Consider the following 27,784-nt stretch of genomic DNA (forward strand, 5'->3'; position numbering starts at 1 on the left):
CTTAGTTTATGCAGTTATTGAGGAGAAATCCCACCTTATTCAATGACTTTCTTGTAACAAACTGTGTTCAGCACAGGCCGTTTTAAGAAGAAACAAAGTAGATAAAATCTTGCAGCTTCAAAAGGGTTCTTGAATCATTTCTATGTTCTGCTCTCCCATCAGAAAAAACCACTTAAAACTAAAGAATATTCTTACAATTCATTCCATCTTTGCTCAATATGGGCTGCAAGACAAAAACACTTATTTACACTGCAAGAGCTTTCTTGTTTGTTAACAAAAGACATTTTGAGGAGCTGGCAGTGTGCCAGGAATGAATTTTATAGCTTGATCCTGCAATGTCTGCGCCTCTTCATCAGCCATCTTTGTCAATGGGAATAAACTAATAGGCTGCCTAATGGCTCAGGAGAAGATAATTTAGATCATCTTCAGTTTCATCTTATGCAAATGTATAATACATGTATGTTTCATAGTGTGGTATTTCTCTATAAATTACACATCTGCTAAAGCATCAGGTTGTTTTTACCCATAAAGAATAAAAGTTATTCCCTTGTTTGAACCAGGAGCACACTAAACATTGTTGCTTTTACAGTCAGTCAACGAAATCTTTTAAGAGAACTGCAGAAATTTATGCAACGTGTAAGAATGCAAACAGATAAATCAACTCAAAGTTTAACTTTAATTTGGTTTAAACAGACAAACTATGTGGAAAAAAAGTCAAAGACATTGACATTTGAACTACAATTGTTTTCTCTGCTGCTTAACCACACCTAGATCTACTGAGGTAAATACGCTCTACCCCACTGAAGGGTAGCATCTTACCACTGAAAGATGTAAAGAGACATTTAATGAATAAATCCTTCTGACTGCTATTTAAGAATTAAGGCATTCAAACATCTTCTATTTTTTAAAAAAAAAGCAATGTATTTTAACAAAAAAAAATCAAAGTTGCAAAATCCTATTCTCAAATTCACTGTCAAGGTTGACACCTTTGCTTATATAACTCTCTCTCTCTCTATATATATATATACAGAAACATTACACATACATTTCTAAAAATACACACACATGAAGCACCTAGTAGGAACTCCTACAATCTAATCACTGAACAATGTGTTGAAGGGAAGAACATGTACTTAATGCCTCATGAAAGTTTAAGTTTTTTATGACTACATTAACACGTTTCAGTTTGTCCAAAACACACACTTTCAAGAGAAAGGTTTCCATTGGATAGACTCCTTTCTTAAGATTACCATGAAAGAGAAGTTTTCAGAAGAAATTTAAAATAGAACCTAAAAAGTTGACAGAAAAGCAGTATTCCACATGGGCTGGTCAAGTAATTCTTGTATAGAAAGAAAAGCAGAACAAGTTCTTTAGCTAGCACACTTAGACTCTGTATTAAATATTCTGGTATATGGCTTATTGCATCTTTCATATTCAGAAATGAAAGTTATGTCTTAAGAGCCATGCCTGGAATACTCGCAGGCACTACCCAACCCATCAATTTAATACAGAATGAAATCAAAAGCTGAAGCTTAGCGAAGAAAAATCTCAAACAGAAATTAGTGGCTTTTAGTTTGTTATTCAGCACAAGTATCTTTTCTTATTCTTACTCCAAAGGCAACTGGCTGAAGTGCCAGTTATTGTGCGCAACTGCTTAGAAGCTAAGCGATGAGAAGCTTAACAGAAGATATTGGCACCATTTTAAAACATGGTAGAGTGAGAGTCTGGGAGTAGAACAGGGCAGCATGAAGAAAAATAATTCTGTCCCCTGGATTTCCCAGTTCAAAATACCTTGTGTCATATTCTGTATCATGCCCTAATGAATTATATATTACCGAAGCTTATCTGGTACCTGCAATATTTTACAAGATGCTTACCAGATATGCAACATTTGCCTTTTGTAACATACCAATTCTCCTTGCCTCTTGTTGAAATTGACACATTTGTTAGGATGGCAAAATCACACTTGCTTTAAACACAGGCCACAGATGTCTAGATAAAGGAAAGCTCTTCCATTTAACTGCATGTAAGATTTCCTATGAATTTATGCTAAGCCAAACAGGGTTTCTATTATTGTGGGGTTTTTATTCAGACTATAACTTCCACATAATACGTGGATGTTCTTTTGTGCAGTGTTTGAAAAGCGTTTGTATACAAGGCCCAAGGCAGCATTGCTGCATTGACGACTGGCCTAACTAAATGTGTAGGTTCTGGCTCTTGGCAACTACATTTTCTCCAGAAAGCAAAGCCATACACTTTTCATAAAAGCTAGTGAAACCTTCCCAGATAATTCTTTAATTTCTGTACATAGGCAGAGTCAAGCATAACAAGCAAACCCCTTAGTCTAAACCTAGCTCCCTAAACAAAACAAAAGAGCAGGCACAGCAAGAGGAGACCCTAGCTGCCCCTGCTACCAGCACGATAGGACAGCAGTAGAAGTGTGCTGGGCACCCCCAGACATCAGCCAGCAGCGGGGTATCCATGTGTTGTGGGGAAGCCTGGTTAAACTCACAGTCCAGCTTCAGCCATGGGACCCCCTCTGCGTTTCACCTACCAACTTTCTTCCTAGAGCAGCTCAAAACAAAGTAACACATACAGCAGTAAACATCCAGGATGTGGAGTAACGGGTTTTGACTGCTCAGATTCTATTTATGTATTTCAAGAAGTATTTTGTTCTTAAATTTGCTTCTTTTTCCCTGCTCCCTGTTTTTCCCCAGAAATGGAACCAGTATTTTTGTCAGCCTGATGTAAATTGCACATGCTCAGTTTACCTACCCTTATTTGCTTAAACACACATTCTCTGTACTCACTAATTTTACGAAGATCATTTTCTCTCTGTTGCTAGACGTTTTTTTTTTTTTTTTTTTTTTTGACAGCTATTACAAACCATCAGGTAAGCTTGTATTTCCCAAACATGAAACAAACAGTACCTGCCTCCATGGACATGCTGATCTAGGCTCACAAGCCTGAAGTACCTGCTGCGGTACAGTAAGAAACAGCTGCTAATTCTGGTTCTATTGCAGTTTTGTGCTTCCAGTTCTGCAGTTCTCCATTTATTTTCCCTGTCTGATGCTTGATTACAACGCCGTTTGAACAGAACATAAAGTCACAGTTAAACCAAAAAAAATTAAAAATCTACTATTAAAACCAAAAGTGTTGCTTTAGAAACTCAGAAGAGGCAGAAACAAAGAAAAAATACTTTGAAAAATCCATTTTTGTGCAAGACTTGCTCCTGCCTTTTGGATGGGGAAGCAGAAGAGGGAAAGAGGATGGATGGATGGTTTTCATTTGCAAAGTCCAAGGGTTCCTTGAGGTCCACACAAACTCTTTTAGATTTTATTTGGAATGCCATGCATACCCAAAGCACCCAGACATCCTCCCCACTCCCTACAGTAGAGCCCCCCCGGTCTCCTCTGAGGGCCTCTATACAGCAGAGACAGGTAAATGTTCATCCCTGCTCCTGCAGGGAAAGAGGGTACTTACTACAAAATGTAAAAAATATACCAGAGGGCTACTACAGTTTTCTGCATATTAACTTTCAATGATTATTCCAAGTTTGTAAAGCAGCAATATGAACTTTTATTTTTTTTAAAAAAAGCAAGTTCTTGTGGACCCTTCTGCATTCAAATCTGTCCTTAAAATCTTAACACTCTCACAACTTCCCCCCCCCCCCAACTAAGGAATTTACAGGCACTCCTAGTAAGCTTACAACTGCCACATGTTGAACACTAGTAGCTTTGGATCTCAAAAGCTTCACAAGTTATAAAGAATTTGTTTCCCCTTCCTGTTACAAAACTTTCAGGAAATTGAAGCTTGCAAGTGTGACAACGGGTTTAAACAAGTTTAAAAAATCACTAATACAAAAATTAAAATTTTAATAAACAATTCTATGGTGCACAGCATCAATTTTTCTTTTTAGTTGCATACCTTCTTTCTCTTATGCACTGTATGTACCTTTAAGTAAGATGGAAGGAAGATAACTATTCCTTCTGGAATCTCACAGAAGTATACATATTTCCATATATATACATATCTATTCCTTCATTCAGCTTTATGTATTTATCAGAAAGATTTAATTCTAGTTATAAATAGCTTATTATAAAAGCTAAATGTCCACAGACATTTTGATATTAAATCACACCTTTATCCAGGGCAACGTACCAACCACAAGTGTAGAACTATTAAGTTTACCTAATCAAAGACTTCTCTAAAGACACTTTAAACTGATAGTATTTGATGAGTGCCAAGCACCTTCTGTCCTTCACTGCAGGGAATAATTCAGTCTGCATTTGGCTTCACCCCTCTGGTGTCAGCCATCCATCTGTCACCTCCCTTCTGGGGTAATCTGCTCTGTACTTAGACTATCTGCACACTAGCCTCCTAAGTCTCATCTACCTCAAGAAATGTACCTCTTGCTGATACTGGGGGTAGTGATGGTTGTAACCAAACATGGGTAACTACTTGCCTAGCTAAGCACAAACCACCATCAGCAGCATCTGGTAAAATTGTAATAAAATGGCATTCAACAGGGCCTCTCCAGCTTACGCTTCCAAACTATATTTAGCCACAAATAAGCAGCAAGAACATTGGTTTATATAACCTACCTTCATACAAACTGTAATCTAAGGGCATACTCTCAGTCTCGCCTAGATGAAGATGGCATAGACAGTGGTGATGATTTATTTTAGCAGCACGGGGATCTCACCCACAGTTAGTGCCACTGCATGAGCTTGTCCAATAAAGGGCTCCAGAACATTCAGCAATGGGCTCATTTCAAAGACACACAGAGAGAACCATACCTGCATCTTCCCCAGTCTAGTAGGATTCTTCTCAACTAGAAATATTTCATTTCTGCCAGGCAAAAAGGACTCATTATATACCATACCTCAGCTGCATACATTCTGCTTCAGACCGTATACAACGGTCAGCATTAACACAGCTGCAATGTCCTAGACAGCACCATGAGAAGCTACAAAACAAACCGAATCCCAAATTTGATCCCAAGCCCACTTGACACATGCAGTCTCACAGAAACTTAAGGTGATTAGTCTGACACAGCTTTATTATAAGGGGAGAATGGGCAACAAATTAAAAAAAAATTCAGTCACAGGAAAAATATTGCCTGTTGCTAGAAAATTAATTTGTAGGATTGCTTGTTCTTAAATTCTGGCACATAGGTAATACAGTTTGAAAAGAGACTGTTTTAATGAAATTTAGTTTTAAACAAGGGCTTTTATGCAGGGTCAGAAATGCTACTTCTAACTGCAGAATTACAGATGAGCACAGGTTGCACACATGGATATATAATAAGCAGCTCACTTTATTAAATGAAAAAATGCAACAAACTCAGTTTCTAGCAATGAGAAAGATCAGAAACGTGAATGATTCAGTATGTATGAAGTAATATTTTTTTAATCTAATAGAGCTTTAACAACAGTTTTAGAGTTTCCCCTGCCTCTTCCAACTGTTCACACTATCGTTCTAGCAGCATCAGTCGTAAGCAGCAGCTCTACAGCAAGGTGCTAACAAACTGATGTTTTAAAAGCTTTTAAACTACAGCAGGCAAAGAGCAAAAAAACATTCTGGAGGCAAGGGGAGTGGAAGGAGTTAAAAAGAAACCATACTGAAAACCATCAATGAAACAACAAAGATTTAAACTTCATCCTTTTTACAAAAACAGCAATTACTTAAAACGATGGTATAAATGTACAATCATAGCGCTAGTTGGCTGTGTATGAGTGGAATTAATTATATGCTTTTTTAATTAAAGCACATATATACTTAAAACTAATAAATCATTATCATTATTAAACTATTAAAACTATTTGATTATATAATTAAAACTGTACCCTAACTGAAACATTGGGAAATCACTAATAGGAAGAGTTCCAACCTTACCTTTTGCCTGTCATGATCACAGTATGTAACCTTACATATACACAGCATTAAAACCTCCTGTGGCACTTTATATGCACAGATTAAGATCAACGGTTTTCCTTCCAAACTTGTATCTGGCCATTATCTATATTTTACAGAAAGAAAACTATGACCCAGGAAGTTTAAAATTACTCATCTAACAGTCAACCCACAAATCAGTGTGATGTTAACTCTTGAAAATAGTGAGGCCTATTACATTTGCACCATTTTTTTTTAAAAACAGCTCTCCCACCACAGATGCAGAAGTTACTTGCTGCAGCAATGCACAAATTTTCAAGAAGTCAGCAGAAACTAAATCAATTTAGAAAGGCATCCTCTTGGAGACACATTTACAAGCCTGACCATCTCCTCCACAATACAGTTTTCCAGGGAAGATGCTCAAGCAGAAATATGCTTGTTCACTAAATGGACACAGAGGAGCATCAATAAAGTACATTTGGTTACAGAGTTGTGCATGTAATTAAACTTTTTAGAAAAAGTATTTTCCTATTTTTCCTCAGCTGCTTATTTTTAAAGTATGATTTCAAAGATACAGCAATGCAAAAGTAACACTGCTTACAAGATTCAGGTAACCATCTCAAATGTATTATAAGCAGAGCAACAACACCTTGAAGCAAATGTGAACTTAAGTTTCTTCATGACAATTGTGTTGGTTGGAAAAGGCACTAAGTCACATGTGGCACTCTTCACATCTGTATTCAGTCCTGTAATGAACATGCCTTAAAAAGAAAAGTGTTTCTCCATGCCTAAAATCCTTACACTAAACCAACGTGACATTTTATATATAGCTTCCGAGAAGTAGCACTGAAAATTTAAACGAGAGGGTTAATTGATTCATTACGTCTATTTCTACTATATTTCTTTTTGTATTTTTTACAAAAGGCATTGTTGAAATTGCCCTAATCTGCAAACAGCAACAATAAGTGTAGCAAATACTTGACAATGAAGTTGTAAAGCCTCTAAAAACCTGTTACCTTAGCAACCATGGGAATGCAGGAGAATAAGAATACACAGAGTGTCAGGACATCATTTTGGATTCCACAGGGTACGGGCTGAAATACAGTCAGCTTTCATTAGCTTTTTGTTTTTCCCAGTAGGTCCTTGGACTTTGAAACAAAACCTGGATGACAGCTATGAGCAATTCCAGCCTCACTCCTGATTAGCCACACCAAACAGAACAGCTCTCTTCACTGTGAAACGCTCCCACCCCCCCCCCCCCACCCCGCCTTTCCACCCAACAAGCCTCGAAAGGAACATTATTTATGCTGCTGACCCCTCTGGATATCACTAATAAATTGCATTCCAAAAAGAAGAGTAAAACAAAGGGGCACTTCCCTGGGATTCAACAAATAATTCACTTTAAACAAACATACTGCAAGAAAAAGAAAAGCCAACATACCCACCCAGGACATTTCCATAACCCCACAGTTTATTTACAGGCTTTACAGGGTATGTTAATTCAACATCAACATGAAGAATAATTTAGTTGCTCATTTAAGTAATACTGTATTTCCATTTTCCTATGTAGGGGGGAAATAAAATAAATATGATAAAGACTTGAGATCCATGCCCCCACCCCCACGAGGTCCATTAGGAAACTTGTAGTCAAGACAGAACAGAACAAAGATCTCCCAACCACTGGCTTTAGCCGGCTTAATCCCAGGTCCATCCCCTTGCTCTTTGCTGCTATCTAGTCACTCGGGAAAACAATCTGGAAAAAAAGCTCCAGGCAAAACCATTGGGAAAATGAGCAAGAAACTCAACCATGTGGATTATATTAGACCCAGTCCCTAGAACACCTAAATGTTCCTTGAACTCTACACATACAGCTTTATGCCCACGGTTTCCTCCCACCAAGTACAAACCAGGCCTGTTCAGAAAGCTAGAGAAAGTCAGCTACCCTCCTCACACACAAATTCTGCAATCAGCTACAAATTACAAATACACAGCAACACAGCCAGCCAAAACATCTGCCTATTAATCAGAACTGAGTTTTCTCTAACAGCCTGATCAACTTACTAGATAGAATGATAAAGCATAGTAGTGTCGGAGAAAAAGAAAAAGGGAGGGGAAGCTTCAAAAGGAACACATTTTTGCTTAGTGAGAAGAAAAAAGGTATAAATAATGGCCTACCTGGTCATCACGTGATGACAAAAGTCTTTGCATCAAAAAGCCTGGAAGGTAACAGTTCAAAGACACTGGTCTTATCTTGCCTTACATTTGCTCACTTCTGTTCCATCTGATAACATCCAGGACACCACTGATACATGTAAGAGCTACTGCCTCCATTTATTTGCAGTCTTCTGCAGTCATTTACGCACATATGTAAAGCAGTACCACACACTGGCAACACCCATTTTACATGCAATAGTCCAGATTCTCTTTTTACACACTACGCTATATGAGTGTCTGGATCTTGTTAAACATCATTTATAAATGTTGAAGTACACCCTCAAAGCACTGCTCATAGGGCAAAACAGCAGTCTATCTCCAGGCAACTGCAACTTCCCAGTTAAATCAGAATATCCAAATAAAACCCAATTAGTCCTTATGTATGGAAGAATACTTCTTGCATGATCCTTTCACAAATTTTGCTGGTATATATCAAGAGGAGTTGCTATTTCCCACTCCTGGTGCAACCAGGTGTCCAGAAACAGGCTTCTCTCTGCAATGGGAAGCACACCCACAACAGCAATGAGACAGAAGGTTATAAAAGAGCACGTTTTATCCAGCCATATGCAGAAGAAAGGCCATCTCGGGTTTTGAGACATTAGCTTAGGCCTCAGAAGTCCAATTTTCAGGTCAATCAGTCCCTCCTTTTTTTTGGTCACTCATTTCTGAAGCAATGAGGAAAAATAAGCAACCACAAAATATTTTTTTAGAAGAAAAAGATGTCAGAGGAAACCACAAGTTCTGAAAAATAAAAAAAAAGTTTCCTAAAATATTAATTGAAATTGATCTCCTTCACATACAAACCATTTTCAGAACCATATTATTAAAACCAGGTATGAGTTTGCATAAATCATCAGAAATTCTATATTTTCCCAAGCTTCTCTCCAATCCATCACATCTTGCTTCATACATTTAGAATGGTTTCTCACGCAGTTTCTGCCTGGCCTGGCATAGCCTTTACTGCTGCCCTGCGCAGAGCTGGCTTGCTTGCCACTGCTTGGCCAGCTCTTGAAAAAGTTGCCCCAGCAAGGAAGGTAGCAGATTCTCTCCCAGCAGTACCTACATCTGGAATGACTCTACAGTGAAGAAGCAGAAATGCAACTGAACTCAATTTCATCTAACCATGAAGCTCCTCCCCATGGATCTCACTCCCTCACTGTAAAAGATGAAAAAACAGCTAAAGCAGCAGTTACAAGCAGTCCCAGAAATTTCAATCTCTTACAGAGACTGCTGCCAACTACTAAGCCATCCCACCACCCACGGCTATCCCCTAAGAGGCATGTTAGATGATCAGAAGGCTACAGGGCAGAACTGATTATAAATACTGTTCTCCTGCAATGCACTTCCAGAGAGTTAAAAATAAATACAGCTGCCCTAAGTGGTCTAAGTGGAGCAGCTCTATTCAGTAGCCAAGCCAACACAAGGCAAAGATTAGAGGATAAGCACAGTCCAGTATGGCCAAAGCCTGGAGCTCTTCTAAAGGCAAGGATTTACCTGGGGAATAGCTTCTAACACAGAAGAGGACTGTGAGGGACTATGAAGTAGCTGGCCATGTATCTCCATTGAAGACATGGCTTTTTTCTTTCCAAAGTTAAGCTTCAACAAGCCATTTGTTAGAAAAAAAAGGCTCCCTAAAAACCTTTGTTTTGGTCCTTCCTCTCTGTGGTACTAAGGACCATACCTTGCTAGAAGAAGGGAAGCTTGGCACTTTCACCTTTGATGAGTGTGGTTTTGGAGTTAGGGGGCTGTGCGCTGGAGAAGAAAGGATAACATCATTCTTCTTACAGTAGGAAGTCATTGCTACAGTGTCCAAACTCTCTCCCGCAAGCCACAAACAGGCCTTTTTATCACAAGGCACAAACAGGCCTTTTCATCACAGGTGAAGATCTCTCAGACCCGTATTAAGGGCAGCACCGCTACCAGCTTTGTAAAGGGAGGATGAGTCAGAGCTGCAATAGGAACATTGTAACAATGACATAGGTGAGGAACCTACATGAACTCACTCAGGAAGAAAAAAGCAGCTATCACGACCCTACCTCTCTACTCCCTTTCACAGAAGAAAACCCCTGCAGAACACCCTGACACTGAATAGAGTTGCTCCGACTCTGCTTGCGTTCAGTAGAAGGCAAAAAAATATACGTAAATAATTCCATCTTTGCAACAGCAACATGAGAATATGAAAGCAAGCAGATGCCGGTCTTCTACCTACTTCCTTTTCTAGGATTACTGCCCTCCCATATGTAAGGTGCTGTGCCTTCTGACTGGCAGTTCTGTAGCTGCTTTTATCTGGGAACAAAGGACACATCAGATCTATTTTAATGGGAGAAGTGCAGTACGACCGGACACAAGAAAGCACAAAGATAAGTGCAGTCCTGTATTCTAACCGCTCCGTCATCTGCACAGGCCATGGACTCAACTGCTCACACCAGATGCTGTGAGAACTGGACTTTTTGTCAGTTCCCTACAATTTGAGCTATACAGCTTAGTAATGCTCTTTTAAGGGAACAGTGAAAATCTGGACCTGAACATACACTCATCAATTTCTCTATGCCAGACACAAAACTGTGTTCCAAGTATCTACAACAGGGTTTTCAAACCTCAAATAAAATTCCCAAGTTCTTCATTTTTCCCCCTCACAGAAATCTAATTCTGCAGGAAGAAAAAAATTGAATCAGTTCTCAATCCAGTTCAGAACCGTTCCTTCACTGCCAAGTTTAAACTTTCTGGCCCACAGACATCAAGCTAGTTGGCACTAGTTCTATAAATGTTATTTTGATTTCAATGTAACTTCAAGACAGACTGAAAATACCTGAAAGGTATGTTTGGTGGTACCTACCGCTTTCTACCAAAAGAAGGGCAAAAACCAGCACATATGCATGTTCAATTAATTTTACAGAAGTGATGTCTGTACACATGTCCAGTTTACAGCGTTTCCAAACTAATCCCAAAGTAGGATTTCTCTGCCTAACAGAGGATGCACATTTAAAAACACCTCACAGTATATTTCACATTAATGGTTAGAAAATAATTATTTAAAAAAAAAAAACCCAACAAATTATTGCACTCAGTGCTGACCATTTCCATCCCCATGTGTTCCACTGCACTGGCCAAGCTCAGCATGTCACTCAATGATAAACTGGATCAAGGAACTGATCCTCCTAAAAAGTAACCTGGAAAAATAAATTGTTTCTTAAGTGGACCAGTTCCTCTGCCAGATCCCAGCATACACCAAACAAACAGCAGGAAAACAGGAGGAAAGGCTGAGTGTGAGGTGAGGAAATGGGCAACCAACAAGGAGGATGCAAGGGCTTATCAACCAGCAAGCCACAGTGCTATCACACAGGCTTATTCACATGGTTTCATACGAACCTTCCTTATTAAGCCAAATCACAGAATTTTAATTACCACATGCAACTTTAAAAAGAAAGAAAGGAAATCTGACAAGCATGCCTGACCCAACAACCACTACATAAACATTCAGTAGGCACCTTGCTACCAGCTTCAGAAAGAGCTGAATCTGACATATTCATCTGATAATCCAGGACCGTGTTGGAAAGCTGTTGACAAAAAAACTCTTCTACCTGTGGAAAGCAACCTGGAGAACACATGGGAAAAATAGAAGAGAAAGGGAAATTAACTTTTCTAACAACTTCCATGCTGTGAAGTGACTTTTGGGAATTACCTCCCAATTTTATCTGCTGACTGGTAAATAGGCTAAAAAATAAGCAATGACCTGTAAGATGCCAAGACATTTGTATTGAAGTTCTTTCCTTCTCACCCTCCTCTGTAACACAGCATCATGCAAATACTACAGGAGAGTTTCACTGACTGAAGGCAGTAACAGTGGCTATCATTGTCCTACTGCATTGAGGGACTTCCCTCTCTTTTTGCATGTATTACCCATCTGCTCTAGACACACATGCCTTAATTTTTCTTCAGTAGATACCTGGAACTATAAACCTCTTCTCCAAAAGCTGAAATTCAGGGCAGGGAAGCAAACAGTATTGGAATGCTTAACAAATAATGGCACCTACAGAGGATACCACATAGTTGCATGTGCATGCACATCATATCCTGCATGCATAAAACTAAAAGAAAAATATAGGCTTCTGCAAATATAAATAGATGACTTTAAAATAATCTGAGTTCAAACCTATTCAGCAAACACCAGGAGGTATTCAAACAGAGAATGATTTTCTGACAATTAAGCAAGAACAATAGCAAATATTCCATTTGCAATTAAGAACGTGGGGTTTGTTTTCACAGAAACAGTGGGGATTTCTTCAATAGTGACTTCAATTAACTTCTGCTCCCCCCCACTGCCAAAGGGCTTAACAGGTCCAAAACCATGGGTGCTTTTTCCCGAAAATCTCAGACTAAGAAAAGGGCATTATTACATCCTTTTAAAAAAAAAAAAATGTTTCAGTTACATTTATTATACTTGCCTACTGTACTGATGGGCATTCCCCAAAAGGAAAAAACCAAACCAAAACCAAACCAAAAACACAACACAGACAAACAAACCCCAGCAAAACCACAGATAGTGGCCTTGGAAGAACCAAAACCCCTTAAACATTTAAAAAAAATAATTAAAATTAATAGGTCTGTTTTGTGGTTGCCACAAGCCAACCTGCTGATTCAGGGCAATGTCACCAACAGTATTCTTATCTGGAAAGGGTAACAATCAATTGTTTGACAGAAACAAAGGACAGCTCAACAGGAAATCAACCAGCTCGGGACAGATGGTCACTGAATCAAGTTTCACTCCTCCCCTCTCCAAAAATAGGCTTAAGAGGCATTTTCTGTTACCAAGCAACAGACCAAAGGAAGGCATAAATCTTTTCCTACGTGTTATTCCCCTCCTCCCCGACACACATTTCGTTCTACTAGGGCGGTATGTTTGTGGGTTTGTTTATTTTCCAAATGAGAGGTAGGAGGGTTTATTCCATGCAATGACAACGTGTTTCTGCATGCCCACTAGCCACTTTTCCCTTTTTTTAGGCAAGAAGGTGGCTAACTGTAACCATGCTATGAAAGCTACCATGAAGGTGGGTTACAAGCAAGGGTCCAATGCTAGTTAGCAACCCCTCCGTGTTTGGTCAAGGCTCACTGGAGACCTGTGAAACGACTCCCTGGAGGAGGGGAATTCCTGATGACCGTTTTATATAAAACCAACATGACCTTGATCACACTCTAACAAAAGAGATGACCTTTTTTTGAAAGTCATCATAAAACCCTGTACCTGCTTTAACCCATAAAAATCCATAAAATGTAATCCCATAAAAGCAACACAGTATCTGCAACGTAACATACGGCTCAGCAGACTTTCATAGCATTTGAATTTTCAGAGCACTAATTCTCTAGTCCATCAATCACTCTAAGTGATAATCAGCTACTTGGGGTATGGGATGAGTAGGAAAAGATAATCAACATTTACTGTTCTGCTGGGCTGGGCCAGGGGGAAGAAAGAGACCCGATGTGGCTGTTTGTGGAAGCAAGGAGGAGGGGGAGGGGAGCAGAGAGCCAGGGGGTAAAGGACAGCAGCTCTGAAATTCAGATTAGCATCCAGAGAACAAACCGGTTTGTCTGAGCCCCTACAATACAAACTGCTTACAGGCCAGCAGGCTGCAAAAACAGAGATGTGATTAAATTCAGCCATACAAAGAGTAATCTGCAATAAAATTAAAAAAAAATAATTTAAAAAGTTTACAATTATGACCACAAAAATTAAATGGGGAAGAAAAAAGTCTCACTTCGGCAACAAACCGGGTAATCATCCTTTAAAAGCGCAGAGCCAGGATTACCACTGACACAGACTACTAAAACATATGGCCAAAAAAAAAAAAAAAAAAAAAAGAAAGAGTGAGTGGGTATGGGGGAGGGGAAAGGTTGTGACAGCATGCGGTCTACAAACACCTTATTTACTCCCCCCTCAACTACCACTTGCTTTAGCCAGCCGAAGACCGTCTGTGAAACACAGCCCAGCCTTTTTTCACTGGCTATTTCACATACTCCTTTAACACCAACCCAGATACTGTTTAGCACCGCTACGGTGGGTAAACAGAGCCCCAGCCACAGGCTGCTTCACACACCAAGGGCCTTGGACTTTCAAACCAATTTCACCACAAAGTCATTGTGGTGGAGATGCTGCCCTGGCTCTCCGCATATAGCAACGAGATCTCACAGGGAAACCAGAGATTGAGATGTTTATATTCAACTAATTAACATTAAGTTAATAGAAATTAAACATAATGTTTGAACACAGAAGCCAAATTAATAACTATTTCTATGTATGCAAAGAACACAGTTTAGTCTACTGTGTGTAAAGCTTACTGATGAAGCTTAGCAGCCCAAGATCTTGACAGGAGACTTGAACTAAAGATCCTGCAGGCTCAGCCACAGAAGACTGTAATGGCTAATCATTACTGCAACACAGTGCCTAAACAACTCGCAGGACAACCAGCATCCTTGGTTTACAGATAGGGAAACCAAGGTACATAGAAGCCACGTGTCTTCTCTCAGCGGCAGAATTCAGAAGTAAAACCAGGTCTTCTGCAAACCTAAGTCCACATTTTAGTATCATCCCAAGCATTCAAATGAAATGTAAATTCATGGCCAACATCAACATTTTTACAGCTGTTTTTCCTTGCCCCTTCACAGCTTAGTGAGATGCCTGTCACTGAAATCCAGTTCTTTATGGAAACTAGTCTCTTTGATCAGACTGGCAATGATAGTTATCCCAGAGTTATTCAGGAACAGATATACCCGTTTTTCTAACGGATTCAGATTTGGTTACATAAGACATGATAAAAATACAATTTTTCTCTAATGCATGTTAGTAATTTGGCCTATTAAATTTTTTACAGACTACAACTGTTTTGTTTCTTTTGAACATCAGTGTAAATGGTGTGAAATATACCATGGCAACAGAAGCCCTATGTTCTTTATGGGCTGGTACATAATGCACCCTACAGGAAATAACCTACATTGTAGTTTTGCATAAGCATTTATCAGTTTTAGAAGAGGCTTTTTCTCTCACATTCACAAATGTACGTCCTTCACACCACTCTGCCATGATAAAAGAGAGAGAACCACATAATAGGGGAAAGAAAGGTTGTTTCCTTTTCCCCTTTTAAATATGCCATCGTGTTTTTCTTCAGTGTCCAAAGCAAGTTCTGTATTCCCTGGCCAATGTGGAATCTCCAGACATATTGCATATTTTTTGGTCAAAATGCGAAAGGATGCAAGTTTACCTCAGATCTCCTTCAATAATCCTATGATTCTATGAAGTGAGGTCAGAGTAGCCTGCTTTCCACTATCTTTTTCCTAATAAATAAATAAATAAATAAATAATCACGAACAGATTTTCCATGGATTCTCTAGCTCTCAAATTGCTAGTTTAGAACTCTAGGTCTTCTAACTCAATCTGTTATTACATTAAGTTTAACTTGACTCTTTACCTTGAACTAGGCAATTCTCCAGCAAAATAAAGCATGTATCTGTAAATGATCCAAACGAAACCCGATCTTTTTTTGCCATGGAACATAGTAGCAATCGGCCATGTTCAGAACACACGAACATTCCACAGTTACCTCTGACCTGCTCTGGTGAGATGTACTAAACTTGAGCTAAAGTTACAAAAACATGTTTTCCCAATAGCAAGTAATTCAGCAGTAGCAGAAATGGAACCCAAAGATGAGTTGAACACAGAAATCTTATTAAAATCATACTAGTGCTTTTCTCCCATAAAGGATGGGAAAAGGAACAGAATGGTAAAGAACAGTGATGATCAGTTAAAAATTCTGTTATGTGAAAATAAGTCTACCTGTAGAAACAGAGAAGGAATTACAAAACATCAGGGATAGATAAGCCAGTAATGACTGCAGATAGGTCATTGCAAGCCTCATTTCCAAAACAAAGAAAATCACAATCTGAATATTATCCTTCATATGGCTACATGGTGCCATTGCATTTAACTGCTTACTCACCAGTTTGACATCAACCCATTTAAAAAGAAGACATTTCTCTTAAACTATTTTCTCCTTATGTATTCATAGTTTGGGGCTATTTTTCCAGGCACATGTCATGACAGTATGGACACCAGAAGATTCACCATTATGTTCTCTTATCTCTGCACACTGGTTGAAAGAAACACAGTTTATGTGATTTATTCCAGATCAGAAAGACACTGTGACAACACACAGAATAGACCTCATTTTCAACAAGCATTTTTAATGAGAAATTTATCAGTCCCTCCCAGTATGAACTGTACTTTGCAACAAGGAGGACAGTATTGTTTTAATGAATTCATCCTGAGGCCAGCCTCCTTCCAGGCATACGGCCTCATTTTCTGTCCTTGGTGCAAAGGACTAGTTAGGATTCATAAAAGAGTTCTGCTCTCTGGCCCTTGTTAATTTGCCAGTCAACTTCTTCCTAAAACATCCGATCTCTAGTTGCCAAATTCTAGTTCTTCTTTCCTCCTTGCTGTGTTTTTTATAAAACCTGAACTTCCCACAGTTTACTCAGATAATCATTTGGAGCAGGAAAAGGTATGTTGACATCCAGCCTCCATTCCCCTTTTCATAACTGGAATTAAAAAGGGCAACCCCCTTCTTCTTTCCATGCTTGGCTGCTTTTCCTCTACATATGGAATATGTTCAGCTAGAATATGGCAACCAGAGGGAAACTACAACCCACATACTGAATCACCACATAAAAATCAACATGTCCAGAAAAATAAAACAAATGTTCACACACAACTCAGTTATCAGAAAGAGGCACAAGGGCATGTAATTGAGAACAGCAGTTCCCAAACCCCACCAATTAACAAAATAAGTAGAAGTGATTGGTTGAAATAACATAAACAAGAATCTCCTCTTTATGCATGCTTTATTTTGGTCCTGAAAAAAGGTTTAAAATCAATAGTACTAGGCTTATTTTAAGTTTCCTTAGAGTACAATGTTTCATTACAAGCATCAATCTAGAAAGACTGATTTTAGACAATACAACAATGTCAATTCATCAGGCATCATTATTACTCTTTGATGCTCAACCTTCCATCCCAGATAGGCCAATCAATCTCTTATGGAGTCACTCAAGCTTTGCAACCCTCCTATTAACACATGCCCAGCAACGCCTCAACCACCAGACCATTTCTGGGTTGCCATCCAGTAACATGACAAGGAAGACCTGCAGACAGCTGTGAGTAACAGAACTCACTGTGTCTCTCTGTTGATGTGTGTGACTGGATATGCAGTCGGCATGTATTTCTGATGACAAACAGAAAGCTCATCTACCACACAGCAGAAAAATGGCCAGAAAGACAGTGGAAAGCAGGTTACTAAAACAGTTCATGCTGCCAATAGCCTATTCCTTGAGTATGTTTGCAAAGTCCTTGAGCCAGATTAATTGCTTCAGGAAGCTGTATCTTACCAATAGTTAATACTGCCTAGTCTTACAGGTTTTATAGTACCCCACTTTGCAACAAACAACAGAATCACAGAGTAATTTGAGTTAGAAGGGACCTCTGAAGGTCAATTATTCCAACCTCACACTCAAAGAAGGGCCAAAGATTGGAAATCTTGTAAAAGTGAAACACTACTGACTTATTTTGGTTCATGGCTGATCTGCATCGATACTTTTGACATACTAACCTGTCAAATTAAAATGTGAGGTTCTCGGTAATTCTCAGCTATACTACAATGAATCAAGAACTGAAGTTCCACTTCTTAAAAAGTCCGAGGCACAAAATAGAGTTTTTCTCAAAGAAAATTAAATGTTTTAATCCATGCAAATACCTTATCTGTTTCTCAATACATAGTTTTTGCAATTTGGACAAACTAATAGTGAACTACAAAGCAAAGATCCAGTCATATGTCAAGGTTATACATTGAGGTTCATGCTGTACTTGTTTATACAGCAAATCAGAACTGAGAACACCAGCTTAAGATACCAGTATCATCAGACATCAGAAGTATCAAAACTATGCATCATCTGTAGCAAACCTCTCTCTTTTTTCAGCCCTAAGACCCCAAACTGCATGTTACTCAATTCAAAGATGAGCCCACTTTCACAGGACAATTTAATTAAAAAGCATCTGGAAGAATACTGTCTTTTATCAAAAGTACATCCCAGTTCCAATTTTCATTTATTACACTGCTGGGACAGCATTCTTTAAACATGGTGATCAAAAGAAAACCTTCCCCCCCCCCCCCCCCCCCCCCCCCCACTTTAAACAGACATCAAAGCAACAATGTTAGGATGATTTTTTAACTGTTCTGAACCTACAGGTTATATAGATTTGCCTCTTTCAGCAGGAGGAACTCTGGCAACACACATATGCAACTTCATAAGTTCAACTCAGCAGTTAATCTGTCTGGCCTTAGCACATAATCAGAAATGGATTTACTACAGTGACAGCAAATGGAGCTGAAAACCTGTGCTGCACTGTGTAGGGGAGTGCTTAACCCCTATCACAAGCACAGCCTCCCTCTTTCTACACCAGATCCACATCATAACTGGAATCACCCCAAAAGCCAAGCTTGACAGAAAGCCAGCTAGCGGTGCTGCAGATGAAAACTGAGCATCCATCAGCCACCAGGCACAAGGTATCTCTCAATAAAACAAACATGCTGGACAGTCAGCAAGCAAACACTGTTCATTATGATAGCTGAGAGCAGCCAGGAGAATGCTTCCCCCCACCCCCAGGCTTTTCTGCCACAAGGTCACATCTGCTGTTTAAAATTAAAGTGGGTTTTTTGATGGTGGCTTTTGTTTAAGAGCTTCTGAGGCATACTGTTTTGAATAACATTACCAGTGGCACACCTACTACACACTGAGAACTCCTAGTCTAGTCATACACACATATAAACTGTGAACACAATGTTAGAGTTCAGACCAGTATAAAGCCATCTCAGCCAAACAATCATTAAAGAAAAAGAATCCTATAACCCATTAAGACATTGGGCCATTATGATATTAGATCCCAGCATTTCTAATTCATGTCCTTTTCTCTTTCACATATATATATGTACATGCACTCCCCAGTTTGTCAAGTCTAGAGGACCTGGAAGAGGCAACTGCCTATGCATTTTCTATTCAGCTCCTAAAACACTTCAGGCACGTAGTAAGAAAGAAGGGTATTACTAAGTTGATGCTAAAGAACAAAAAACATCTGTATGTTTAGATGTCCTGCTGTTTCACAGGAAAGATTCCATAGCTCTTGACACAAAAGCTTGTGACAGCTAACGTTTTAATCTTGATGCCCTTGAAATCCAGCTTGCCTCCTACATCTGCTAAAATCACGATTGTGGACTTGGAGGAAGAAGGTGAAATAATCTGGCAGACGAATCATCTTCCCCTTCCTCAAGAAGCTTGGAAGCTGAGGAATGAGTCTCCTATTAAAAAAAAAAAAGAGAGATTTGGCAAGAGCTAACCTTCAAAATTTGCTGAAACTGCTGCAATCAAGAGTGCGAAGTTATGCATATTTTTCACTCTGAACTTCTGTTTTTAAACACTCCGTCAGTAGTTTTGTATGCCTCTAACCGAAGCATTAAAGTCTTCTTGGATGGCTTTGCCCTTTCCCTCCCCTTCCCTTAGGTTTTCTTCAAATTTGCTCCTCTAGGAGCTGGTACTGATCGCTTGGCTAATCCAACTAATTTCTTATTGTTCTCACAACCAGAATTTTCCTTCCAAGAGATTACGATTATAAAGAGTAACAACATCTTAACATTTCATCTATACAAATAAGTTTGGAAAGCGTTTTTTACAAGACTAGGAAACCTCCATGTTCTTAAATGTCACATACAACATGACTGGCAGGAAGCTGTTTCCCTTTACTTGATGCAGTGAAGGGCACTGTAGCTGTAAAAACCAAGACCTAATTCTCAGTCCTCTCAAAGAAATCACCTAGTTGCACTAAGAATTTGATTCAGTGTAAGTGGTTTAAAGAAACTACAAGATTAAGCTTGCTTTATGAAACAGCTGTTCTCAAAGTGGACTGAAAGTGTGAAAGGACAGGAGAATAAAGCCACCTAGGGCTCTAAAGGAACACTGAATTTGGGGGGCTTCCTGACAAGCCACAGGGAGAAGGTCAGTAAGGCAGGAACAAAAGCAGTAAAAGTAGATGAAACCATCTGCTGAATGACAAGACTGAGATGCAATCGTACACTGCGAAACACTATTACAACCAACACCTTAGCACCAAGGAGACAGTAAGCAGAGAACTAATAGCAATAAAGTATTAAACCAGCAGTTGAAGGACACAAGGCTCAGGACAGGGAACTGAGCGCTTGGGTCTCTGCAAATCACAAACTACCAACCCTCAAGACAAGACAAGGTTTTGCCACACATGCTCTTCAACCCAAGATACCGGTAATGTGGGTAGGCAACAGTAATGCTTATAAAACTGTGCTGTGAACGTCCTTATTTCACCAGTGACTCCCGTATAAAAAGGTAGTTCCCCTAGACTCCTTATACCGTTGGAGGCAGCTGAACTCAGCTGCTGGGAATGAGGCACTTCCTCACCACTACACCACCACTCTGAAGTGGGTACGATGGAGGAAGTGCCAAAGAGCTCAGCTCTCACTAAGCCAAGGAGGCTGTGCCACTTCTCAGTTTTTAAAAAGTGGTCATTTCCTCTTTACTAGGAAGACTGTAGAGGATGAGGCACGCAGCAATTTCCAAACACTCTACTAATTACTCTTGACTGATAACACAAGGAAGACACTATACAACTCAGAGCATACATAATCTCACTGAGCACTGGCATTAGAATTGCACGTGAACCACCTTTATCTTTTAAAAGACGGCTGGAATTAACAGGCAGAAAAAAATACCATCAAATTAACAGCATAATTTAACGATCAAACTCCCAGAAAAGGTCTCCTTATGTCTAGAGACCTGAGAGCCTACAAGAAAGCCAGTTTTGAAGTTGGAGGTACCATTATATAAGAAGGTGGGGAGCCTAATTCATAGGCATGTCGCTCAGATATGTAGAATGTTAGATGGAAAACATTTCCTATGCACACTAATACTTCTTTATTAAGCCAAATTAAAATTCTATATGATTCTAGACAAAAACAGTAGCCTAAACTGTCTTCCAAAGAAGGCTACTGATTTTTCTGAAATTTTGGTGGTGTGTACTCCATTCAACAGAGAAATCGGTGCTGTGGAAGGAGATGCAGCAGAATTCAGCGCAAAAAAGACAGAAATACTAGCAACATGTTCAATTGCATTTGCCACCCTAAATGCATCGGTTTAAAATAATCAACCATCTAACCAACCTTAACAACTTAACACTGTACATTCCAGGGAAGTCCTGTTACTTTTGGTGAGATGCACAGATGAATCTTCATTTTAATAGTGGTGGTTTTTTTTAAAATAGAGTGTGTTTCAGACTGCACATATATTCAGTAACTTAACTTTTTCACTTGCCTCAAAGTGCTCTGCTCGGATCATGCCAACGGTCCTGAGAAGAGCTAATTACAGACTGTGATGGAGATAGAAGGCAGAGAACAGAAGGATATTTGCACAGCATTTTATAAAACTAGTCACTCCATGCTTATTCATGGAACCACTACAACAGATGTCTGGTAATCTCTTAAGTAATAGTATCTTAAGTCTGCCCACGCTGTTTTGCTGTTCACAGCTCCATCAGTTTGAAAAACTACCTCAAAATAACCTCTCTAAAACCTTACATGGGGAATAGTAATTGAAGGTTTCTATCAGATCTTGTCATACTGACTCCAGTTGCTCCCTACCATCTTTCTCATCTGGTGATTTTATATCACAACATACAGTTCTTACTGTATTTTTATTTACTGTATATTAATTTTATTAATTACTGTAGTATAACTGCAATAAAGAATAGTAAAATGCAAATTAACCAAAGCATTTGACAGTATGTGCTATAAGATCTTCAGATCAAGCATATGAGTTTTTTTAATTAAAACTCTGAAGTGCCAGGAAACCTAAAATGCTAACTCAATGAAAATTACATTAAATACATTTCGTTTACACAATTCTCTGTGGCCTCTCACATCCCTGAAGAATCCCACAGAAGCTGTGACATTACTGTATGACAGAGTAAGACAACAGAAACCATCTGACATGGCTTCAGGAGTCACCCAAAACAAAAATAATTACTTTAGGTTGGAAAAACCTTTAAGATTATCTTAAGTCCAACTATAAACCTAACACTGCCAAATATACCACTAAACCATGTTCCTAAGTGCCACGTCTACACATCTTTTAAATACCTCCAGGGATGGTGACTTAACCACTTGCCTGGGCAGCCTGTTCCAAGGCTTTGCCACCCCTTTGGTGAAGTAATTTTTCCTAACATCCAATCTAAACTTCTCCTGGCACAACTTGAGGCCATTTCCTCTTGTCCTCTCACTTGTTACTTGGGAGAGACTGACACCCACTTGCCTCCTTTCAGGTAGTTGTAGAGAGTGATAGTGTTCCCTCGCCCCAGCCTTCTTTTCTCCAGACTAAACAACCCCAGTTCCCTCAGCCGCTCCTTGTAAGACTTGTGCTCCAGACCCTTCACCAGCCCTGTTGCCCATCTCTGGACACGCTCCAGCACCTCAATGTCCCTCTCGTAGTGAGGGGCCCAAAACCGAACCCAGCATTCGAGGTGCGGCCTCACCAGTGCCGAGCACAGGGGAACAATCACCTCCCTTGTCCTGCTGGCCACACTGTCTCTGATATAAGCCAGGATGGTGTTGGCCTTCTCGGCCACCTGGGCACACTGCTGTCTCACATTCAGCCAGTTGTCAACCAGCACCCCCAGGTCCTTTGCTACTGGACAGCTTTCCAGCTGCCCTTCCCCAAGCCTGTAGCGTTGTGTGGGATTGTTGTGACCCAGCTGCAGGACCCAACACCTCTCCTTGTTGAAACTCATACAACTGGCCTTGGCCCATTAACCCAGCCTGTCACTTCTATAAGGAACTCCATACTTCTATTAGATACTTCCAAGCCAACAACAGCAGTGTACAAAATTTGGCTGTTCCCATTGTGAATAAACTGTTCCAAATTTCTGTCATCTGTAAGTCCCTCCAACAGATATTCTATGGGTTTGGTTTTTTTCGGATTATAAACCCATTAATTACTCTGTTAAAATACTAAGAGCCTAATGCTACTGGATAGTTCTCCATTATAAGCATCCCCACAGCACGGCTCCTTCGTTTTGGGTCATCATTACCTACCTGCAAGTTTGAATCCATTGACAGGGGCTATACTAGCCATGCTTAGAGTTGCAATTGAATCTCTGTAATGACTCACTGAAAATTCATTCACTAGTTCTCTCATTATATGAGGAAATTTTCAGAGTTCTTAGAAACAAAATGTGTTTGGGATATACATTCGTGGACCAATTTTATGTCTTGTATCTCTACACAGAATACAGCATGAATCAAAATTATCAGATTTGGAATTTCTAAAAAATGAGACCAACTATATTAGGCAAAAGTGCTTTGAACAAATAGTTACAAGCAACACTTTTCACAATACTTTAAGTAGTGTCATGACAAGACGGGATTTGAGGAAAGTAAATGATTCTTACAGAAAATATCAAAAAATTAATTGTAAACATATAGTGTTGTTTTAAGAGTGCCAATGGAACCTGTTTCAAAATATTAGAGATATCTTAATTACTTACTATACCTAATGAACTCTAGTTCACGAGGCTAATTCTTTAAAAGACATCATTGTCAAAATGTCAAGGCTTACTACGCCTTCACTTGTTGTTCTTCTCAACAGTCCTCCTTCTCATGAATCCGTTTTAGAAGCAAAGGAAAACGTGTCTTCTGCATTATGTGCGAGAAATGATTATGCAAGAATAGACAAAACAAGTATGTCTCAGAAAGGCTATCCATCCGAGGTATAAAACCACAAATCCAAAATGTTTTTTACATTAATGATATCACAATCCTTTTTAAAAGAGTAAAGATGTGATGCCTTAATATCATGTCCAAGCCCCAGGTTTTGTTAATTATGTTCTACCTACCTAAATGCCCCCTGCAGTTTCAATTAGACATGGTATTCTTCTTCACTTCCCGTCTTGATTATTGTGCACTGTTGCTAAGCGCTAGTTAACAGTTGCCACATTCACCCAAAGTTGGCTGCACTTCAGTGGTCATTCAAAGAATTAAATACAAAACATATGGTACAGAACGATACAAAGCATAAAAGCACTTTTAAAAACCACTCCAAAATGCTTAATATGAAAGATACTACAAAAGATTACACTGCTGAATGTAAAATCCTTAGTTCTACACCCACTTGAAATTTTCTAGAAACACTGAAAATTGCTAAGTTTTCATTCAATCCTTTTTTAAAGTTACTAATAAGATTTCCTAGAGCATGTTTTTGACGTTACACTGAGTCTAGTTTTACGCTGAATGAACAGCCCAGGATTTATAATATGATAGGCTGCAGGGTACAGAGTTTTTTTCCAGATTTCCCTTAAAAAATAGGTTTTTCCCTTATATCCCATTGCAAGTAACTAGTCTCCTAAATTACACTACCAACCTTTCTTCTTCCTTGTATCTGCAAAGTACTTTCAACACGACTTGTTGAACTGCCAAATATCAATGCCAATAGTTATGTGTTTAAGAAGACCTTGAACCAAACGTGCTTTTTTGAAACCTAGACAAACTTTTCACACGGATCACCCCTCCTTTCATCTGTGATGTCCCTGAGATCCTAAGAAACTTCCCATATTTTAATTATCCCAGTAAAAGCCCAGTGATCGGGTTGCCTATTACTGCTTATTTCCTTTAGTATTACATCCTGGGCTTAAAAACTGCCTTACTAAAAAATCAACGCTATTTCTGATAGTTACATTATCTACAGCCAAATCAAATTAATAAAAAGCCTGGTACATACATATTGTTTTTTATAACTACATCCTTTTTCTGTTAAACACCTTAGCCAAAAATTTGTTTTGCACGAACACTACCAATAAAAAACAAAAACATGCACTGTATTTGTTATCTGTATCAACAGATGTATAAATATACCTTCAGGGTTCAGAGACCAACCCTTTAAACAGGTAGGCAGATACTGAACATTATTCATTGACTTTCTAGAGCATTTTGTTAGAAATACTTGAGAATACATGAGAAAAAAATATGCATATGTTCAAAAACCAGAAGGAATAAATAAAGATTTCTTAACAGCTCTGACATCCCTCACACAATCCTTACTCCTTTGCAAAGAGATATTTTAAAAGTTAATCCACCAGCTCCACAAGTGTTTTTGTTGCACTCATAAGCAAATGCTTCAGGATAAGGCTTAATACTTTCAAATTTATTTTTTTTTTAATCCCACTAGCACCAATGTAATAAGTTTTTTCAATCAATAGAACACCCACCCTTGCTTTTCTTTGAAGGGCATATCCCTTAACAGAAACCGAACTTAAGTGTGCATTACAGTATTTAAAAGTGCATAAAGCTCTGGCTGTCCTCTCAGAGATCACATATATAACTATATCCACAACTGATATATGCACTCTCAGCTCTAAACAACAGTAATAATTATTTTTAAAAAATATATATTATGTTTCAGTTATTCCCAGTCAGGAAATAAAAGACAGCATTTTTTTCTTCAGCAGTCTTTAATTCCTATCTTTTAAAAAGCTCTTTATAACAAGGTATCAACGAAGTAGGAAGAATACAAAATATTATTTCAACTATACTTTAAATATCATCCAGTGGAGAAGTTGTAAGAGTCACCAATTCAAAGACAGACAAATAGAAATGTGAAAAAAAAAAGGTTGTATGTTGAGGGTATTTAAAGCAAATGTACTGACAAGCAGCAGACATGGGAAATGTTTTTCCATCAAGTAATTTAAAGTCTCCTGCACTTCAAACATCTCTGACCATCGATAATTCTTAAATTTCAGAATTCGGATAAATATTTGCAGGCTCGAGGCCTAAACAAACAGCTGCCCTTGGCCCACCTTCTGGGTCGGCTGAAATCCTATGGCTTAAACAAAGTTTTCATCTTCCGAAGGTGTCAGGAAGGCCTCGGGAAGCGCTGCGGGGACGGGCCGCGCCCGGCCGTACCTAGCCGCGGGCCCCCACCGTAAGCCTGCCAGCCGCCGCGCAGGGCCGGCGCTGGGTCCATCGAAGCCGGTCTTTTCCCCTCTACCCTCGCTTCCTAACGGCAAGCCAAACCTGCCGATCGGCCGTCAGCACCGCCGAGGAATCACGGAACGGCCGCCTGTCACAGGGCCGCGGCGGCAAGCCCGCCCTCGGCGCCCACCGGCGCGACCGTTACTGCCCCTTGGGCTGCCGCGTCCTCAGGGGACACCGCCGCCCCTCGGCGACAGGGACAGCCCCCCCCCCCCCCGGCAAGAAGACCCGGCACCCTTTCCTTCCCTCCTCAAAACCAGCCTGCACATGGCCAGAAATGCCCCCCAAACACGCCCCCCGCCCCGGGCCGCCCACCGCCGGCGCTCGCCCGCTCAGGCGAAGGCTCCCCCGGGCGCGGAGGACGAGGCAGCTGAGCCCCCTGCCGGCGGCCGCCCGCACGGCAGCGCGGGGGAGCTCGCCGCCCGCCCGCTCTCCAGCAGAACCACCTGCACCCCTTGCGCCCACCCCGCCCGCCTGCCCCCGGCTCCCCGCGGCTTCGCTGCCTGCCTGCCGCCCGCCCACAGGGGCTGCTTTGCTGCCCCAGCCGCCCGGCCAGGGCGCCCCCGCCTTGCCCCGTCGGCGCGGGGTCATTTCCTACCCCGATCCAAAACGACGGTAACAAAGACCTGGCGCCCACCCGGGGGAAGGCACCCGCAGCCCGGCAGTGACACCGGCCGCGGCCAGCCGCGCCGCCGGCAGCCCGCAGCCCCCCGCCGCTGCCCCCGGTGCTGGCTCCGCGGGGTGACTGACACCCAGCGAGCGGGACGCCGCTGCCGCCCCGCCGCCGCCCCGACCCGCTCGCTGCCTTTGTGCCCTCCCCAGAAACCGGCGAGAAGGCAAAGTGAAGCTCCGCGCCCCCCGCCACTCCCTTACCTTGCTGGGCAGAGAGAGAAGTTGAAAGGCCCTCCTTCCACCCGTCCCTCACTTTTTTTTAAATAACTTAAAATGCTATTTATTTGTTTTTATTCCCCGCCCCCCCCCTTCCTCCTCCTCCCTCCCTCCCCTCACACCAAGCAACTGCGCTCGCCAGTCCCGCCCGGCGTCCTCGGTGCCACCGTCTCCCTCCGGGTCTCGGTCTCTCTCCGGCGGGAGGAGGGGAGGGGAGGCGAGGGGAGGGGAGGAGAATGGGGCGGACCCGCAGGTGCCGCCCCTCCTGCTCTGAGAGCGGGGAGGGAGCGGGGTCGGGGGGGCGGCGGGCGCGGGGAGGGGGCGGCGGCCGCTGGGGACCCGCACCCAGGTGAGGGGGTGTCCGGCGGGCGGCAGGGCTGAGGAGCCGCCTCCCCCTCCCCAGGGCAGCGGGGCCGCGTCGCGCCAAGGACGGAGGTGATGGCTCGGGAACGGGCGCTGGGGTGGCCACCGGTTAGTGGAGCGGGCAGGCGGAGGCCAGCGAGCTCTGGGACATGGCGGCCGGCGCTCGGCGAGGAGAGAGCGAGCTGGGGTGCTTCCAGCCTGAGAGGGAAGGGACGAGGCCCTGCACGGCGGGGAGCCAAGGACGAAGCTGGGAAGCATCAAAACCCTGTCAGAAATCACCGAGC

General features: G+C 41.0%; 1 protein-coding gene across 12 annotated transcripts in view; it reads right to left on the reverse strand.

Moving 5' to 3' along the window:
* The window catches only part of GREB1L (GREB1 like retinoic acid receptor coactivator), a 144,617-nt gene extending 117,285 nt beyond the window's left edge, over positions 1-27,332 (reverse strand). For 9 of the 12 annotated variants that reach the window (XM_056330845.1, XM_056330842.1, XM_056330841.1 and 6 more), the window contains exon 1: positions 6,912-7,009. The gene's annotated coding sequence lies outside the window, so the exon portion shown is untranslated. Of the gene's footprint in view, positions 1-6,911; positions 7,010-15,362; positions 15,436-27,122; positions 27,215-27,259 lie in introns of those variants that run through there. The other 3 variants (XM_056330832.1, XM_056330835.1, XM_056330834.1) reach the window with 3 other exon arrangements.
* Positions 27,333-27,784: the final 452 nt, after the last annotated feature.

Source organism: Falco biarmicus, chromosome 3 (assembly GCF_023638135.1).
Source record: "Falco biarmicus isolate bFalBia1 chromosome 3, bFalBia1.pri, whole genome shotgun sequence".
Taxonomy (NCBI): domain Eukaryota; kingdom Metazoa; phylum Chordata; class Aves; order Falconiformes; family Falconidae; genus Falco; species Falco biarmicus.